At 33.8% G+C, this 19,649-nt stretch overlaps 3 pseudogenes across 1 annotated transcript; 2 read left to right on the forward strand and 1 right to left on the reverse strand.

The window, feature by feature from the left end:
* The first annotated feature begins 2,140 nt into the window (after positions 1-2,140).
* Positions 2,141-5,621, forward strand: LOC143533158 (F-box protein At4g00755-like; annotated as a pseudogene).
* A 1,611-nt stretch (positions 5,622-7,232) lies between these two features.
* On the forward strand, positions 7,233-8,410 carry LOC143533171 (NAC transcription factor 56-like; annotated as a pseudogene).
* A 1,377-nt stretch (positions 8,411-9,787) lies between these two features.
* LOC143533159 (helicase-like transcription factor CHR28) lies at positions 9,788-17,584 on the reverse strand (annotated as a pseudogene). Its single transcript, XR_013135306.1, has 8 exons — positions 17,184-17,584; positions 15,373-15,990; positions 15,216-15,293; positions 13,475-14,230; positions 13,252-13,382; positions 12,076-12,300; positions 10,637-11,092; positions 9,788-10,099 (listed from the first exon to the last, which is right to left on the reverse strand). The product of XR_013135306.1 is annotated as a helicase-like transcription factor CHR28 (transcript).
* Positions 17,585-19,649: the final 2,065 nt, after the last annotated feature.

The following is a 19,649-nucleotide window of genomic DNA, read 5'->3' on the forward strand; positions in this document are numbered from 1 at the left end:
CGCGATCATTCCCATGGCCTAGTTCGGTTAAAACTTAGCCCGGAAAGACATAAAGTTGGAGCTTTCGGCTCAAAACGTTTAATAACAAGTCGCCGTACATAGCCATAGGTTTGTCAAGTTCATTTCCAACATCAAGTTTGTTACTTTACGTTTCGTTTAGACCCGATTTACTTTATATTTAAGTTTCAAAGCTAACCGATCCTAAAAACGTAAACTTTAAGGTAAAAGGCATACCTTTACGCGTTTGGTGTGGTCGCGGTTTGCTTGATTATCTCGTATCTAGCTCGTATATCGAAGGTCTAATAATGGTTGGATTGATTTTGGACTCGAGTCCCGTTCTCTCTCCCTCGCGGCCGTGTATGGCGGTGTGTGGTGTGTGTGTGTGTGTGTGTTTTGGAGTGTGTTAGAGAATAAGATGGAATGAAATGAGGTTTAGGGTTTTATGGTGGTTTAGGAGGATATTTATACCTCTTGAAGCCCGTGGACCTAAAGCCCATTACCACTTAATCCACCTTAATTAATCTAAGTCCATGATCCGTTCTTTACTCGATATTAAATAAATTAATAACGCGAAATCACTAAACGTAACTTTCTTTATTTAACATTATAATATTTTAGGATGTTACAAACACAATATCAAAATGGTTGTGGGGCTGACACATGTCTCAAATGAATATGGTGGTGACACGTGTCAGAACCTGTTCTCTTTTATTATATATAGAGATCAGTATATATTTAATATTTTAATTTGAGCCAAATAAATAAATAATAAATGTTCATTACAAAATATTTAAACCTAATAGGCCATATTATTTGTATTTTAATTTTGAACTTATTATCACGTGGTATTGTAGATTTGTAGCTACTTTAAAGTTATATATGTGTGTTTCACAATTATGATTATGATTTTTGAAATTTTTAACATATGTGTACTTGAATCAAATCGAATTCAGTTCGAATTTGAGTTTAAAGTACGAATCTAATCGCTTTTCGAATATGACATATAATACGAATAGGAATTTGAATCGAATAATTCAACTTTTAAACAAACACGGATCGAATACGAATACTAGCAAAAATTAAATTATTCAGTCGAAAATTCGTTATTCGATTCGATGAACACCCCTACACTTGAGTAGTTGGCCCTGTGGTAGAGGCTTGGCTTATGTCTTTTTGTGGGAGGCCATAAGTTCATTCCTTGTTCATCGTGTTAGCTTAGGAAAATGGTGTAATTTAGTAGAAGCAGTATTAAAGTTTGTGGTTCAAAAAAACTAGGGATGGCAATGGGTTGGGTTTGGGTCGGGTTTAGGTATTTACAAACCCATACCCGTTTATAAAAGTCCATCCCAAACCCGTCCCAAACCCGTCGGGTTTTAATCGGGTAATTACCCATCGGGTTTTGATAAAATACCCACATATACCCGGCTCAAAACCCGTCGGATTTTGACAAAATATAACTAATCGATTACAAAGATGGTTACCATAAAGATAAAATATCACAAATAATTAACATAAATAAGTTTCGACAAATAATTTATTTGGAATATAGTATATATATAATATAATAAGCTATATCGGGTACATTGGGTATATAATCGGGTAAATGGGTTTTTGTTATCAGGTAATCGGGTCGGGTAATCGGGTATATTAGAAATCCCAAACCCGTCCCAAACCCGCGAAAATTTTTAAAATTAATCCCAAACCCGTCCCAAGCCCTAATGGGTTGGGTATTACCCGACCCATTTATGTCGGGTTTCGGGTTTTCCGACCGGGTTCGGGTTTCATTGCCATCCCTAAAAAAACCGTAGTTAGTATGGAAATTTGCATGAATCATCATAGTTGTGAGAATTGTTTTTTAAAAAAATGTTGGTTTGTGAGAAGTCTTTTCATTTTTGGTATGATATTTTTAGACCTTTTCACATCTAGTGTTTTCTTGGTTTGAAACCATGATGTGTGTCCATTTTTGAAATTTAACATGTAGTCTAGTTCTTGTTGAAACATTATGTACACCATTATAATATATTTAATATATATATATATATTAAATTTATTTGACAACCATTGATTCATTCTTTGTTCTTGATGAAATTGACCAAACCTAATTTTAACCCATCAACCAGAATTAAAATCCTTACGTAACATGGATGAGACTCCGATTGCAATCGATTTCTTGAAATGCCTTGAACCCGACATAGCACTCAAAGTATTTACATATCTCGATAAATCAACCGACCTGTTGCGCGCATCTGCTGTTTCTCGACACTGACAGAATATTGGTGTGTATTATTCCACTTTCTATATTTAAACCTTTATTAATAATAAATAATAATGTATCATTAGATTTATTACTCCGTATTTATTAACTTTCATGTATCAAAAATATAGTGGTTTCTAATGGACTTAGCAAGAAGCTCTGTACGGCAAAATATCCAGAGCTCGCTTGCATTACTCATATAGTCCAACCGAGTTGTCATGACAACTCGGTTGACACTCTGAGAGATCATTGGGCCTACGCTTCTCTTTTCAAGGCCATCAACTCATTTAACGTGGCTTATTGCATTGAGGCCCCCGTGAGCGCCTCCAGCACAAACAACTACCCAGAAGAAACTTTTAAGAATACTATGATCTCTGTAAAGACCAGAACCATACGTTGAAGGTAATTACTGGTCAAGCAAAGGAAGTTATGACCCCGAAACACCCGAGACGTTGATATACAAAGTGATGCCTAGTTTTTGTGTCGTGATCCAGGTTTTGTTGCATCCTTTCCAAGGTTTGCCTTTCCTGATCCCTTGACATATTCTTTAATGTAAACAGTTTGAGGTTGAACCATGAACCTGTTTAGCTAAGTAGGTCGTGCTCATGTCAACTAGATAGGTTTGTAGGTTGACCAGTTTAACAAATTTATTTATTTTTATTTTTACATTTATTTTTATTAATGTAACGTTTTCATATACACTCGTATCTATGTTATAAAATGTAAATTTGAAGTACTAAACTACTAATATAATACACAAAAATATAAAAAATAAGTTTGAGTTAAACAGGTCGCATTCATATCAACCCGCGAATAGCCGTGTGGAGTTTGGGTTGAACCCACCAATATGCAAACCAGTGGCAGACATACATTATAAGAATGGGCCCTCCATAAAAAATTTAGTGTTATTTGAAGTTTTGAACGCTAAAATCCCGATCGCCCCATAAAATTTTGGTTATGCTTCATAATGGACCCCTGCCATAAAAAAATCCGACACGACTTAGCACCCACTACTAGGCCTTTAAACGAACCAAGCGAACACGAACACGGGTATGTTCGTGTTCACTCATTTAGCTTTAAACGAACATGAACACTTGAACAAATATTTGGTGTACATGTTAGTTTGTTTAAAGAGTAAAGTGCCAAAATCGTCCCTGAGGTTTGGCCGAATATGCGATTTTAGTCCAAAAATGATTTTTTTGCAATTGAACCACTGAGGTTTCCAATTTTGTGCCAATGTCGTCCAAATCACTAACTCAGTTATTTTTTAACGTTAAGTCAGGGTTATTTTGGTCTTTTTACCTAATAGTTTATTCTATAGTTTATTTTTGTATTTAAAACGAAAAAGAAAACTAGCATATACAATCTACAATTAAATTAAGTGAAATGTTAAGTTTTATGCCGTTCAAAAATAATAATTTAATTAAGTTAAACTAAAATAACTAATATATTCAATTTATAATACAAGTAAACTAAAGGAAATTAGGGTTTGTACTTTGTAGATATTGAATGAGGGAGAAGGAGTTATTTAACAAGAATGAATGAATCGGTCAAAAAATAAATCAATCAAAAAGACAGTTTTACCCTTCATTTAATGTTAAAAAACTAATAAAGTTAGCAATTTGGACGATATTGACAAAAAGTGAGAAACCTCAGTGGTTCAAATGCAAAAAATTACATTTTTGGACTAAAATCGCATAATCGACCAAACCTCAGGGATGATTTTGGCACTTTACTCTCGTTTAAAATATGATCATGTTCGTTTTCATTTATTTAAAATCTAAATGAACAGTTCATGAGCATAATTGAACAAAAACAAACATAATTGAACACATTTAAATGAACATAGAGAAACATAAACCATTCAAATGAATATATATGAACAACTATAAATGAACATAAATGAACGAACAATATGTGTTCATGTTCGTTCGTTTATTAAATAAATAAACTTCCAGCCGAACTTTTGGTTCATTTACAGACTTAGATCTAAATGGCATTCATTCATATTGAGCCGCAGGTTTGTGTGAAACGGATTTCTCGGCCCACTGTCGATTTGTGCGATTCCGAATGGGTCATCCGAAATCTTTGAAAGAGTTGAATTATGATTTCATTAAGGCACAAGAATGTGCAGATGACAAGTTTATTTGGACATACACATCACCTATTTTCCCTATGGTGAGTTCATTTTTCATTGATAAGTTTAAAAAAACATAGACATAATTACAAATTTTGTCCTTTAAACATAGTTTGCTTATAGATCAAATCCTTTAAAAAGTTTACTTTTACTCGCTGTCATTTATGTGATAAATTACCTCGTTTTTGGTCCTTTTGACTAACGCCCATCCATTTTTTCAGTTAAGTCTTGGCATGTGTCATGCATGTGAGGGCAAATACTATTTATTAATAAGGGTGGAAATTACCCTTTTGCTCGCATGCATGGCACATGCCAAGACTTAACTGAAAAAATGGATCGTCGTTAGTCAAAAGGACTAAAAACGAGGTAATTTTCACATAAAGGACATCGAGTGAAAGTAAACTTTTTAAAGAACCTTATTTATAAATCAGCAAAAATTTGTAATTTTGTCAAGAATATATTTGCACTACTCATGTAACAATGTGACATATTTCATTAGAATCAGAAAAACCAATTTCAACTGATCGAGTTGCCTGAACCCGCGGTCTGCATCGGTGGCTATATGCAACTTGAGTTATGGGGCCGGGTTAAGAATATATCGGATGGGAAATATTAATTATGGTAAGTAAAGTATTCGTTTTCCTAATCGTTCAAATTAGCATATATTCTTGTTGGTGACGTTACTCGTGTTTACAGTATGGCTTATTTTCAAGCGATGGGGAGAGAGTTAGCACCTGCATTTAGTTTCGAGTTTGAAGAAGGATCAAACAATAAATATCTAACGTATGATGCTAAGAAATTTAAGGAAATGTATTCCATGCGTTGTCGCGCTTACAGACACCCTAGATACAAAATAACTTAGTAGGGTGTACTAAGTGTTAATGGACGGGCTCGAAGCCGAGTCATGGAGCTGGAATAGGTTTCTTAAAGCCATGTTATGTTTAATTGCAGCTTGTTTTCAGTTTATGATTGTAGGAGTCTAATTTGTAGACAGTGGGCTGTTTGATTTGTTTGTTTTGAGATACATATGTTGCAATGAATGTAGGTGTGTGTGTTCTAAAATAATTGGCGTACCCTATTACGACCGCGCTTGAAATTTTCTGGTTCTGCCACTCTAAATAATATACAAATTTTCAATTTGTGTATATATTATCAGTATACTCTTTTTTTCTTCGGTATCACGTACGTTTGGTATTTGATTGAAAAGGTTTATGCGAGCTTGTATATTATTCCTATTAATTCGTATATTACTGGTATACTTTTATCTCGCATACATAGAAAAATGAACTATATTTTCTTTTTTCTTTTTAATACATGGAAATTTTTTATAATTTTTCCATTTTTTTAATATAGTGAGATATTCTTTTTATTATTTTTGGAGGAGACATTCTCATAATTTACGGACTTTCTCGTCCTCTCTTCTAGTCAACGAGACATATGGATATGTCTCGTTGACTAGGAGATATATGATAATTTACTGTATATCTCCTAGTCAGCGAGATATACCCATAAAGTCTAGCTAACTAGGCAAAATCAAGACACGTTTAATTGCACAATTGGTTCTTCTATATATTGGAAAATCTAAAAATTCAATGTTATTCTTATAACTTGGGTTGGTCAAATCTGTTATTTTCTCATATTTAACGGCTTCTAAAACATTTAGTTCGAGACAATATACATCATATATGCTCCTAGAGCTACACTATCATCTCTTTGGTGCCAACTTTATTTCTTTTAAGCATAAACAAACATGGTGAGAGTGATTTACACTTTTAGAAACATGTTGCTTGTCGATTAGTTTTTAAATATACATATTTACAAATAGAGTGCATGACAAGTGTTTCTCACGTTTACAATATAAATACTTTTTACATCAGTGTTAATTACATATTCTCTCCTAATTTTGTCGGGTATGAATTACAATATAAATACTTTTTACACCGGTGTTTCTCACATTTACAATATAAATACTTTAATTTAACAATTTAAGCTAATTTCAATTATCAATTATAATTATGTAGTTTATGATTTATGAGCTTGAACAAGGTAGTTGAGGTGTAACATCAAATTTTTGCTAGAGATTAACTTGACTATTCAAAGAAATGACAGTATATGCTAAATCAAGATCACAAATCAATATCAATATTTCTCGTATCGTTTGATGTAGACTTGAAACAATAAATACAATACACACATGATGAAAAATGACATCTCAAACGAGCGGATAGTATCATCTTTCCATTCTCGAAGTCTTCTATAAGAATCCACGAATTTTGTTTTTGTATAAAATTTTAGGTCTTACGGATGACTAAAACTTATTGAGATGAATCGATGATCACTTTCGTTGAAAGCGTTGATGGTGATGGTGACGGTTATGATAAATATTAGTGTTTTAATAACACGATAACTGGTTAGATATATATAAAATATTTCATATTTGATAACAAACCAGTTAAAAATCGAAGCCAAATAACGAAATATTTAATCTTATTTAATTTTATTTATTTATATTTTGTTTTGACGGTTTAAAGCTACATGCATAACATATATTGATGTACGATTAATGGTGTTTTAAAGGAATTTTGTTTGTGAAGTGTTAACACAACAAAAGCATGACAATGAAAACTTAACACCTTAAATTCATGAAACGGGACCCACACCAACCCTGCCTCTTTACACGTGTCAAATCACCAATGGCTTCAAGTGGGCCACCTTCTTCACACATAATAAATATTGTTACATATTTAGGATTTTAAACATTATGTCATTTGATCATATTTCTTGATCAACATTTTACAAACATTTCACAACATCAAAACCACCAAATAAAAACCTTTAAAGATGGAAAGCACGGGTTCATCGACATGTTCACAATACCCGAATCTCCCACCCGGGTTTCGGTTCATCCAACAGACGAAGAACTAGTCATTCATTACCTAAAGAAGAAAGCTTCTTCGATCCCTTTGCCCGTTGCCATCATAGCCGAGGTTGATCTTTACAAGTTTGATCCATGGGAGCTACCAAGTAACCCTCTTTACCCCCGTGTTGACTCGGTTTAGTTATTAATCATATATTTTAACCGCATAATCATGTGTTTTTCATTTTCTTTGATTAGACAAAGCTATTTTAGCCCACGCGATAGGAAATACCCTAATGGAATGAGACCTAATCGCGCTGCCACATCGGGGTATTGGAAAGCTACTGGAACCGATAGACCGATTTTATCATCGACCGGAGATCAAAAGGTTGGAGTTAAGAAGGCACTCGTTTTCTATGGAGGAAAGCCGCCAAAAGGGATTAAAACCAATTAGATCATGCATGAATATCGACTTGTCGAAAATGCTTCTTATAAGTCACCAGCCGTCAATCTATCAAACAAAAAGAACTCTTTACGGGTACATTGTCAATCTCTATTATGTTACTACAGATTCAAGATTCGTTTTGTATAACTTTGTATATATATGTAGCTCGGCGAATGGATTTTGTGTCGTATTTATAAGAAGAACAACACGAGTAGACCGACAGACACAGATATGGACCATGACTACATGGAAAACATGATTGCTCTCAAGGCTACAAACTCCAACGGATTGATCGAAAACAATCAAGAAACTTACTTTGAACTCTTTAACAATGAAGAGGGATCAAGAATGCGACAAAGCAACTCAATATCCAAACTCGGTTCTTCAAGTTCCTCATTGAAATCCGGTGTTTCTTCGATAATTTTGAACCCCGGGAAACGCTCATACCCGACTACTCACTATTGGAATCTTGATTCGGCCGAGAAAAGGTTTCATTCGGATGATGACATCAGCGGAATGATGGACCGGAATGGTTCATTCATCTCTTTGTTGAACCCAACTCAACAAGGCATTGGTGGATTCCATCCAAACACAGTCTTGAGCTCCCTTGGTGATCCTACTTTCCCTTGTCATCTTTCTTCACAAAATTGGCACCTAAAATTTTACTTTTAGTGTTTGGTAAGTGAAAGAGATCATTGATGGCATTACTCTTTATAATGAAAACATTACCACACTAGTTATTATAATCATAATTACTTATATAAAACCATACATTTGTTGTTGACATGTAATTTTTTTCTGAAATTTCAGCTTTCCCTAATTAGCTATTATATCTTAAAACCTAGTGATTAAACCTCATGAGAAACTAAATTTATATTTACTGGTGTATATAGCGTCGACATTTTCTTCCGCTCTCACTAAACATACAGAATTTCTAATATGACTTCAAATATATATTTGATAAAATATTGAACGGACCGGTATCTATATATTGTTGCTAAATGTAAAGTATTCCCATACATATTAACTAACAATTGGTTGTATTCATCCTTAAGAAAAAAGGACACACTGAGATCTTTTAAGATTAAATAGAATAATAAAGTTTTCATCCAATAAGCTATAATTAAAATCATGGGAGAAAGTTGAGATCATTCTAAGACTACTAATCATCTCCATCAAGCAAAACCAAAAACTCTTTTCCTTCTTAAGAGACTAATATAATTTGATAGTCGTTGATTGACAACGACAATCAATCAGCATCCAAAAGAACCATCTAACATATCAACACGGTTAATGATGAAGGTACCCGGTACTATGCTTGAAATAGATATTGCATGTCAGAAAAAGTAAGGCGAGTTTGCGAGCCACCATTATTGTCGTCTCCAATTGCTGATGCCACCATTTTTCTTTTCTTTTTCTGCAAAAGATGATTAAACTCAATTAGTAATTCAGTAGGGGTGTGTAAACGAGCCGAGCCGTTCATGAGCTACTCATGTTCGGCTTGCTAAAAGCTCGAGTTTAAATTGAAACTCATTTATAAATGAGCTTGAGCTAGAGCTTCATATCTCAAGCTTGACATATACACAATTACGTACATATACTATTGTATAAAATATTATGAACAAAATAACTAAATAATATATATAGACACACACACCAAAGAAAATTATAATTATAAAAAATAGATATATATCCATAAATATAAGATACTAATATATTTAATAAGTGGTAAATGCATAAAGCTTGAGCTTGAAAAAACTAATAATGAGCTCATCTCAAGCTCTCTTAACTTAAACGAGCCGGGCCGGGTTTCACATATCAATTTTAACTAGTGCTACGAGTCTGTTATTTAAGTAAATATTTTATATAACAAATAATAAATACTATTATAAATATTATGAAAAATAAACAGATAATATATTTATTTGTGTATAGATATAAATTTATAATATTAAAAACTAATAATACATGCATAAAAATAAGATAATTATATATAAAGAAGAGAAAACGAGCCGAGCTCAAGCTTGAATAACTATTAATGAGCTTGAGCTCTCTCAACTTAAACGACTCGGCTCGTTAACACCCCTACGGTAATTAGTATGTGCATTTAACAAGGATTTCAGAAAATACTAATAGTATAAATGTGGTTAACTGGCAACCATATTTTTGTATAAAACGTTCGGTGTTTTTTAATAACTGAAGAGCTAAAATACGATCTTCGACAGTATCTTTAACAGTGAAGCGCAAAACTGTAACTGGACGGGTTTGGCCTATCCGGTGGGCCCTATCAATTGCTTGATCCTCTATCGTTGGGTTCCACCAGATATCCAGCAGAATCACATGACAAGCAGCAACCATGTTTAACCCTAGACTAGCCGCTTTCAATGACATAATTATAACACTCACCTACAAAAACAGAATTTTATAATTATAAGTCAAATCATAATTATAAGTCAAATCATAACAAGTATGGTTAATTTTATGATTACAATTACTGAAATTAGTTTTTACACATATGTAAATTGGTTATTACATATATATATCTAATTTGTTTATTTACACGTATATAAACTTGTGATTTAATATATCCACTATATAGATATATAAATTATGAATTTCGTAATTTACAAATTCTGCATTATATGTATGTTACATATATTATATTTAGTTTTAATATATATATATATATGTGTGTGTGTGTGAGAGAGAGAGAGAGAGAGAGAGAGAGAGACAAGCCCGAGCCTCCTTGGTATGGCTTTTAGCCTCGTACAAAACCCTAATTCAAATTATGTTTCTCTCTAACATGCCAAACAGGAAAAAATTAAAAATAGCTAAAAACATGTGAAACTCGGTAAAAATCCCAAACTGGACCAAGTTGACCTGCACAAAATATCCATTTTGACCCGAACCCAATTGACCCGTCACCCAGTCCCGCACACATACCTCAGGAAGCTTGTTAAAATCCTTCACTGCTTTATCTCGGGCAACAACCGACATTGTCCCGTCAAGTCTCCTATAACCGATTGACGAATCTTTAAGACAAACTTCAATCAAATCTAGCATCCCGGTCCACTGTGAAAACACAATTGCTTTCTCCTTAATATTATGATCATTCACGGTTATAGATTTAAGGACTTCAATGACAGCTTTCATTTTTGAGGAATCAAGTGCCTTTGCAGCCTCAATTTTCAACGAGTCAACTGGTTGACTGGAATCCACTGAATCACGGTCACTGATCGATGCTATAAGTGTTGATTTACAGAGGACCGAGGATTTGTTAAGAATCGTTTTGCATTCTGAATGCGGACACTCGTTTTCGTCACTTGAAAGATGTTCAAGGATGCATTGATTGCAGAATACGTGTTCACAAGTTGTTACAACCGCGTCTTCTGGCGGGTCCTAGAGAATTATTTATACAAATAAGATAAAGAGTGAAATATATAAATGAAAACTTTCCTTGTTTACAAGGGTTGATATTGTAAAAAATCCATATACTTTCTCATTTTTCATGAAAAAGTCACTCAACATAATTTTGACATATAAAAGTCCCTGCACAAGTCAATAAACACGAAAAAAATATTCAACACAATTTTGCTATATTGAAGTCCTTATATCCGTCTAGAATGCATGTACTTGTGAAAACAAAGAATTGAAATAAAATTATATAATATATATATTTATTTAAATGCAAAAAGCAAAAAAAATGTTTTTTATTTATCAAATCTTTACAAATTTTAAAATCACGGGTCATTATTTAAATATTTTTTTGACAAGTACATGCATTTTAGTCTTTAGAGTTTAGACAAGTTTGGGGACTTTAAGATAGCAAAATTGAGTTGAGGAACTTTTTCATGTTTTTTAACACGTGCGGGGATATGCACTAAAATTATGTTTAGGAACCGTTCAGAAAAAAATGAGAAAGTATGTGGGTTGCTATAAATTTAAGGGTTGAAACAAGCCGCATCGCTCGCGAGTCAAGATCGGATTGATAAAAAGCTCGAAACGAGACGAGCCTTATCGCCGAGCCCGAGTCTCAAATAAAGCTCAACTGAGTCCGAGCTCAAGCCTTGTGTATTTTTCATTTTTGAATTTTATGGACTTCTATGTATTAATTTCACACTGCATACTCGAGCTCGAGCCAAGTATTGGCTCATTTAAGGTACTACACGCACAAGGTCGAGCCTTGCTTAGGCTTGTATAAGGGTTTTCTCAAAGTATTAAAAAATAACTAAAATTGTATATTAATTAATTACTTAATAATAAACGAGCCGGACTTGAGCTTTTAAAAAAGAGCTCGAAACGGGCTCGGCCCTTTACACCCCTGCTTATGATATTATTTATTAACACTATATATAATGGGTGAAGAGAAATGATGTACATACATTACATATGCTGCAAATTGCTAATGAAGCTTCTAAACAGTTTAAAAGACGGTTTAGTTTTTGTTGAGGAAGTTGTTTTGCCTTTTCAACAGATAACCTCCTCCGGTAACTACTCGAGCCACATCGTTTAACAAGTAAAGGGTGATCACATGCTTGACGAAGGCGTAAAAGCATTAATAATATGTTTACATAGTTTTCTTTGACCGTTCCAGCTGCAGCATATTTCTGAAATTAAGAAGTTAAATGTTATAATTCTAAAATTGAAACTATATATAAAAAAAAAGATAGAAAGAATAGTCTAGTATGTTTACAGATTTTCGACAATTAGCTTAACCTATTTACATTTACATAGCTAACAAAATAGTACGAGACGTTTAAACGAGCAAGACAGCTCATGAGCTACTCGAGATCGGCTCGAAAAACCTTGAATCCAGCCAAGCTTAAACGAGCTTGATCCTAAAAAGTAGCTTGTTTAATAAACGAGCATGAGCCAGAGCTTCACTCATCAACCTCGAGCTGCCTCGCGAGTCAAGACGAGCCTATAATTTATATAATTTTGATTTAATATATTTATTGCCTAATTATGATATGACTTAAATATATATTTTATGTTATATAACATTTCATTTTTAGTTATATATATAAAAATATATATATATAAAGTTTAAATATAATGATTTAAAAATAAAAAATGAGTCGAGCTCAAACTTTAAAAATAAAGCTCAAAACAAGCCTATTATATTTATTAATTTAAATAAATATATATTATATAACAATTATTGTTAAATATAAATTATGATATAAATGGCTATTAAAATTGTATAAAAACTAAAAAATATATAATGAACGAGCCCAGCTCAAACTTTAGAACTAAAGCTCAAAACCAGCTGAACTCGATCTTAACAACCCGACCTCGAGCTAAGACAAGCCCTGGCTCGGCTCGTTTACATCCCAAGTAATAAACGCCATGAAAAAAATAGCATCACAAAGTAAAAAAGAAAATGGCACAAAAATTGGTTTTGCATGATCACAAAGTAAAGATCCGACTATATATAAATGATTAAAAGCAGTTTTTAGCCCAAAAGAAATAAACTTTAAACAAATACCATATAAAAAGTTAAGATAGTATTTGTATAACACTAAATTATCCAGGAATAAAGAAGCTAAAAAACATACTTCAAACAGAGCACGTGCTTCGGCCTCAAGACTCTGGTAAAAACTGCGCTCCTCAGCGCTAAAGTCAACTCTTTTCAAAATAATAGTTTTCGGTGGCAATGAGATAATTGGTTCTCCCTTAAGAAGAGTACCTACCCAAAAAAAAAATGTTACAAATAAATCAAATTTATTCCATTAAACACTTAGAAGGAATATAAAAAGGCACAAATTTTATAATGTGAACCTTTTGTGCGACGAAGCATGATAGTCTTTAAAATAAGCTGCAACTTTTTATACCCAAGGTTCGGATTCCTTTGAATCGGGGCCTTTATTTGGGTACAAAACTTTTTATATACAGAATACGGGTCATATTTTAAAAACCGAAAGTAACTATACAAATCATCAATGGAGTTTTGTATAGGAGTTCCTGATAAGCACCATCTTCGTTTAGCTCTAAGCCCCCAACACGCACGAGCCACTTGCGTTTTATAATTTTTAATACTTTGCGCCTCATCTAATACACTCTAAACCACCTCAACTTAGCTAGAGGACAAGCAGTTGATTCGGTTGGCGGATATTTTCTTTTTTTGGTTGGTGAGATTTTAATCTTGGTTTCATCATCATCTTCATCAAATGGTTGCTTTGGTACCTCCATGCTTACAATTGCATATGTCGTGATGATGACGTCGTATTTGGTTAATCCAACAGGATCTTTGGTACGGTTTACTCCATAATATACTAAAACGGAAAGATTCGCTTCGTTAGCTACTTTGTTTTGTAATTCTTCGCACCATTGACGAAGGACACTTGTAGGGCATACAATGAGTGTGCATGCAGATAGGCTGGTTGTTGGATGAACCGAACGGTTTGTGTGTTCGTCTTCGTCTAAATATAAAGTTTCTACTTTTTTATCTTTTGTTTGAATGCTGGAGAGACTAGAGGATGGAGGTGATCTTTCCTTTAATATAAGGGCAATTGCCGATACGGTTTTACCAAGTCCCTGCAAGATAGTAACCACAGTGGTTAAAGAGGATGATTGATGAGAAATAAAAGATTCAAATACACTATATAGTAGGGTTGTAAACGAGCCGAGACGAGCCAGGTTGGGCTCAGGCTCGGCTCATTTACCTTAAAGAGCTGAAATGTTGAGCTAGAGATCAGCTTGTGGCTCATCAAGCCAGCTCATTTAACATTTAATTCAATTTAATGTTTTTTATTACTTGATGATTTTGAAATTAACTAATTTTATATTTTTAATCACATACACTGCAGCAGGGCCGTTCGGTTCGGCTCGGCTACAAGCAAGCTCGTTTATTGTTTTAAAATAATTTATATTTATGCACATGCTGATATATAAAAAAAATATTATTTTTAGCATACACGTAATGCATAATTAATAACTACAAAATTAATAATTTATATATATTAAAATTTGGGTTATACTTTTGAGTTCTAATATATATTACTGGGTTTGATTGATTGATTGATTGATTTTGAGCTATAATATAATATATTAATATTTGCGCTTTAATTTAAACGAGCCAAGTAAACCTTGGCTCGGGCTCCACTCGTAAAAAGTTTAAGCCGACTCATGGCTCATCGAGTCAGCTCATTTATTTTTAAAATAAAAAATAATTTTGTATTTTAACACATATTGACATATAAAAAAAGTAATATTATTAACATAAACTTAATTCATAAATAATAAACTGCAAAATTATAATATATATATTAAAATTTGGATATATATTTTCGGGTTATAATGTCTATATATAAAAATTTGGGCTTTAATTTAAACGAACCAGCAAGCGAGCCAACAAGCCAAGCTTACCTTGGCTTGGGATCGACTTGACTCGTTTACAAACAAGCCAATTTCAAGCAACCTTTTCCCAAGCAAGCTATGAGCTTTTTGAACAGCCCTACACTACATTATTAAACAAGACTGAATTATATATAATAAATTGAAAGGAAATATGAATAGAAACTTGATCATCAGCAAGAATCCCTCCACAGCAGCGCGTGCTTTTTGTCTCCCTTTTTGACATCCATGATAAAGCAATTCGCTGTTACAGTAAACCTTAAAAGTTACAAACTTGGCTTAATAACTCAATATTAAGTGAAAATCAAAATTCTTGAGCAAACCTGGTGTCTCAAAAGTGGAACCAACAAGCCATTATCTGACTTTTTATGTTCAGTAACAAGTGTTGGAGCACTCTTTACACACTCCAATTGTTTCTTATTTGACATATCACACACACGAGGCCCACTGGTAGATTCTTTATCCACTTCAGGTAAAGTCTCATAATCTATGGCAATGTTTCTTGATAGATTTTGCATTAAATGTTCCTCTGATTCAATATTACCATTATGATTTGTACTTGATGAACCAACATACAACAGTTCCTCAAACGGTATGAAGAACTCATCACTAATAAGATTCATCATTGGGTCTGGGATCTTCAATGTTTGGTGGCCGTTTGTAACTGAATACATTCCATCAGGTATCCCAAAAGTATCATTGACCTCAGATTTAGTTTCATAATTATTGAATAATGAAAAATCTTGAGCAACTTCATGATTTGCTAACCAAGGGGTAACATGTTCAGAAACTGACATCGGCCAATCAAAAGTATCATAAGTGACAGGTAAGTTTGTTTGAGAGGCGAAAAGATTATTGTTGTGAGGTTCAAAATGCTCATTAGCCCCATGAGCCGACTCGTTACAGGGTGCAGTACTTGGTTGTGGATCAGCCTGCAGGTTCTGCACAATGTTCAAGACACGGTCATTGAATTGGTTAGCTGGTTGTTAAATTGTAATTCTTATAATCACACTACTAATTATCTAGACATATGTTAAAAATATTATCATGAAACACAATTTAATATAAGTTTATCGTATCAGTATCTCTTAATTTGTGGTGCAACCGTACAACTGTACAAGTACACATTTGCAGCATGTGTGGGGCTAACACCCCAAACAATTATAGAGGTAACACCCTAGAATAACAATCCTATGATTCAATCTTCATACGCGGCACGTGAACACGGTATCCAAATAACATAAAGTACTAAGAAATAGCATCAAACTTATCTTTACTATATTATACTGCATAACACAAGAGCATCTTAAATTTTAAGTAATGCAACTATTATTGCTAATTGTACAACAGTTGATGCATGTGGTTAATAGTTTAAGGGGCAAACTTGTCTTTTAGACACAAGAGCCCATTCCTTATCCATATCCATATAATTACACTAAAAATCATTATCTTTTCCATGTCACTTTCAATTAAATAATACTTTTTTATACCTTTATCATTATTATTTCTCTCTCCTCCCCTGACAACTACTTTTAAAAAAATATTAAAAAGTTATACGGTGTGAACAGTAAAAACCAAAATTTAATGTTCCCACATAACATGTTCTCTCTCATCTACTTACAACCACTCATAACCATATCATATAATTTACAAAACTCACTCACGTATTTAATGGGAACGAGCTGAGAATGCTCTCATCCACATGAACTTTAGTGTTTATATATAGAGTAATTTACAGCTTGCCCCCCTCATACATTTCTTTTTAAACCAACTTCCCTCCACTATGTTTAAACCGCCATAACTTTTTCATACGTTAACACAAATTATACCATAAAAACAAGCACTTTATTATTTTCTCTAATTTGAACATGGTTTGCTATAGCTTCTTTTAAAATTATATAAATTTATCATGTTAACGAGATTACCGAAAGGGGCTTTTACGAGCCTGCACGGGTTGAACTAAGGTTAATGTTGAACAACAAAATTGGATTAATTAGGGTTTACATACATTCACTCTAATCACTAAACCTTCATTCAAACAGTTTGACAAAAATAATAATAATAATAATAATAATAATAATAATAGTAATGAGACGATCAAACCCTAAATAGTCAAAATACAATAATAATTTACCTCGGCACCACGTGACTGTTGTTGTTCTCCGATCGAATTGAAGAGCAAGTCAAAATCCAACGGCTCGTCGTCAATGCCGGCGGTTACGTCAAACCGGTCACCGTCGTCGTAATCGTCAAACGGCCAGCCGTACGATGGACTACTACTACCAGTACTACCGTTGGCCATGATCATCGTCAATCACAATGCTGATGATATCATAAGTTTGTTGTTTGAAGGTTGAATGATGGTGAATTGAGCCCTAATTATTATTATTATGATTATTATTATTATTATTATTATTATTATTGTGAGTTTTTGTGACGAGTGAATGGAGGATTAGTGACAGGTGGTGTATATGGAAATCCAACCAAGAATTTGGTGTGATCTTTTTCTTCATCATTGTCTTTATTTTTATTTTATATATGAGAAATCAAATTAATTAATGCTCATGTATTTTGTGACACTTTTTTATGGTGAAACAATATGTGATGAATGATAATAATTATAGGATTTAATTCATTACCAAATATGAGATTTTGTATTTTTGCTAGTGTTTTATTAAAATTTTATTTGCTAAAAAGAAAAACACTTCATTAAATTATACACCCTTCTTTTTATGGTGAAAAATAAAATGGTTTTTTTATCGGATACCCAAGTTTGATCCATACTTGTGGCATTTTGGGTGGATATTGACAATTAAGAATTTGAGTTAAGCCTTGTGAGGTTATCAGTTCGAATCCCGAGCCCACACGGGTTTTAGTCCCGTTGTATGTTACGTCAGAGAGCTATGCTCTTGTGGTGGCACAACAACCGGCTGTATGGTTTCCCAGTGGAACGACCAAGCCAAACTCTGAAGACAAATGGTCTGGTTAAGACAACATAGTATAGTCTGGTCATATTGGAGCAACGTGGTTCTCCAAATTGAAGAGGGTTGTGAGAAAAGTCGACGTTCAAAAAAAAAATAAGTAGTGCAACGTGTTGGAAATCTTGTATTAATAATAACCAGAAAATAAGGAAATAAGAAATAATCGACACAGTAAAACGGGCTTGTGTTTAACACAATTCCCTTAAACAGATTCTCGGTCTGTTCCCAGGGTACTTCGGTTCGAAACAGAATCGGTGCTCTGCCGGACTCGATCACTTGCCTGAAAATGAAAACGAAATAATATTGTTGCAGTAGGAAGAAGATGAAGTGTGATGTTCGTTGGTGTGTCTAAACTGAAGAGCTGGTATGGTTTATATAGCCATACAATCACAATAATAATAATAATTAATACTGTTAATGACCATTAAATAATAATAATATCAAATAATGGTCATTAGTGCAGATTATAAAACTGTAAATCATAATCATTCTCTTAATGATTATTAATTGTATTGACTGGACCAGTTTTGAATTTCAAAAACAAATTCAAAAAATTGTCTCACGCGGGCTCGGGTTTTCGGAGTTGCATTCGTGTCCGCGGGACGTACGCACGAGTTCGATGAATTTCTAGTCCAGAAACCCAAATTTGCAACCCCCCCCTGCGCGCGCGTAGGACTTGTGGTAAAACATGTCATAAAGAATTCAAATGGATGTAAGGTCACTACCTTATAAACCATTCATTATTTTGTTCCCAATCCGATGTGGGACAAGCATTTACCACATCCTTCATTCACACACTTAAAACTTCCAACAATCCCCCACATGAATGGAGGTCGAAACAACATTATTCCGATTAGATTTCAGCAGTTGAATCTTGCATACAATAGGTATGTGTTATCCTTTGAACCTTTGCTTATGAAGCATACTTAGCCCACTGGCTCTGAGTAGACAGTGATGTCTTTGAACTCGTCTGTCGTTTGTGTAGACGACAATACACTTCACACAAGACTCTCCCTAACAAAGTCAAGTCCTCATAGTTATGTTCGTTATGGTCATGAAAATGCGCCTGGTTCTGCAAGAGCTATTAAGTATTGTGCCCAACAACACCCTTCGAAGCGACCCCACTTCTCTCTCACATAGGTGATTCACCATGTATGACTACCTTGGTCGAATCATTAAAAGTCGTATGCTTAGCCTCACACTTGTCACTTTTAGGAATGGACTAGGAAGGTTACATTGCCACGTGGTAAACTCCCTCTTAAAATTGTAGGGTTATCCCCCCCCCCCCACACACAGTGACCGCACTAATTTATACAATTAGGTTTTCCTATTGAACTCAACTCTTGGGATCTCCAGTCTGTTGAGTTAGGTTTCATTCGCATGAACTTTAATTTTTCAATGGCTTCAGTCCCATTCTCATGGACGAATTCTGAACTAACTCTCTAATTAGGCCTTTTGTTAGCGGATCCGCAATATTATCCTTTGACTTCACGTAGTCAACAGTGATAATTCCAGTAGATATTAGTTGTCGTACCGTATTATGTCTACGTCTACTATGTCTATTCTTACCATTATACATTGTGCTATGAGCTCTGCCAATTGCCGACTGGCTATCACAA

This window comes from Bidens hawaiensis, unplaced genomic scaffold (assembly GCF_021521415.1).
Source record: "Bidens hawaiensis isolate Kalapana, Puna unplaced genomic scaffold, B.hawaiensis_p1.1 tig00009621_1, whole genome shotgun sequence".
Classification (NCBI taxonomy): domain Eukaryota; kingdom Viridiplantae; phylum Streptophyta; class Magnoliopsida; order Asterales; family Asteraceae; genus Bidens; species Bidens hawaiensis.